We start from the raw sequence: 1,309 nt of genomic DNA on the forward strand, positions 1-1,309 counted from the left end.
GGCAGGGCTGCAGGGGGGTGGGCTGGGTAGGGAGTGGGAGAGCAGGGGTCTTCTCCAGGTGTTTGGGAAGGTTTCTTGACAGATGTGGGTCTTCTATCACCTTTATAGAAGAAGAGGAAGTCTGCCTGGTCCAGCAACGCTCACTGTTCAAATCAAAAGTGTGAAGGGTTGCAAGTAGCAAAAGAGTTTGAATTTTCCATGCCTGTCTGCTCATTTCTTATATAATCCCAGTAATTCTATATTTCCCACTACTCTTTGCAGACTTTGCTTACCAGGGATTTATGTGTGAAATTGCACACACTGCACTGAACAGCCTCCACAGATGACCAATGACAGACATCAGCCTTTCTTGTGAGAGGTGTTGGCACCACCTGAGCCATTACATTCTCTTTTCCACTAATTTTTAAATTGTTTTAATTTTGAAATACTGTTTTTAAGGGCTCCTTTATGAGTCAGGCATGGCGGTGCACACCTGTAATCCCAGCCAGAAGGATCATAAGACTGAGGCCAGCCTGGGCTACACAGAGATCCAGGTCACAGCTACACAGCAAGATCTTGCCTCAAAAATAAGATAAATACAAAAAAAAGGCAACTTTATGACTATGCAGAAAAAAGTCTTATGTTTATCACCACTCAAAAATTATGGTGTGAGAGACTATATGTAGCCTGCAAAATTATGTGTCACCCAGACTGTCTGTCCACTGACAAGCATTAACCAGACACAAAACAGAAAAAAATAAACTTAAGCTAGAGGACCCTGTTCAGAAGGGTATGTTGCTGTGTAAATAAGATACTTTGACAACGAGTTCTCTAAGTGGAGTTCTGTATCAGTAGTTTCCTATTTAGGAACCTGTCTCATATGTTACCATCATATGTCCCTTGTCTAACCTCAGGGAATTGACATTTTTGAGACAATTCTATTTGCTTTTTATGAGGCTTCTGTTAGAGTGCCAAAAATACTAATAATGTAACCATTGAAAATGGACTACTGTCACAAAATGTATGATACATACAGGATGTTACATTTACAGCTTAACATTTGTATGTAAAAAAAGGGTATGCTTGCTTATTTTTGAAAGACTAGAAAGATGGCTACTTATAACCAGTGGTTTTACTCTTTTCCTCGTTTATCATTTTAAAATATTTTACAATGATCTAGTTTCAGAAAGCAAGCAGTAAATAATTTTGAATGTTATCTCTGGAATTAAATGTTAACCTCAAATAGTAAATTACCCCAGGCACCGAGCGGGCATCCTCTCCGCCCCAGGCTAGGAGAATACCCTCCACACTGCAGTTCAAGAGCAAGCTC

Source organism: Cricetulus griseus (genome assembly GCF_003668045.3).
Source record: "Cricetulus griseus strain 17A/GY chromosome 1 unlocalized genomic scaffold, alternate assembly CriGri-PICRH-1.0 chr1_0, whole genome shotgun sequence".
Classification (NCBI taxonomy): Eukaryota; Metazoa; Chordata; class Mammalia; order Rodentia; family Cricetidae; genus Cricetulus; species Cricetulus griseus.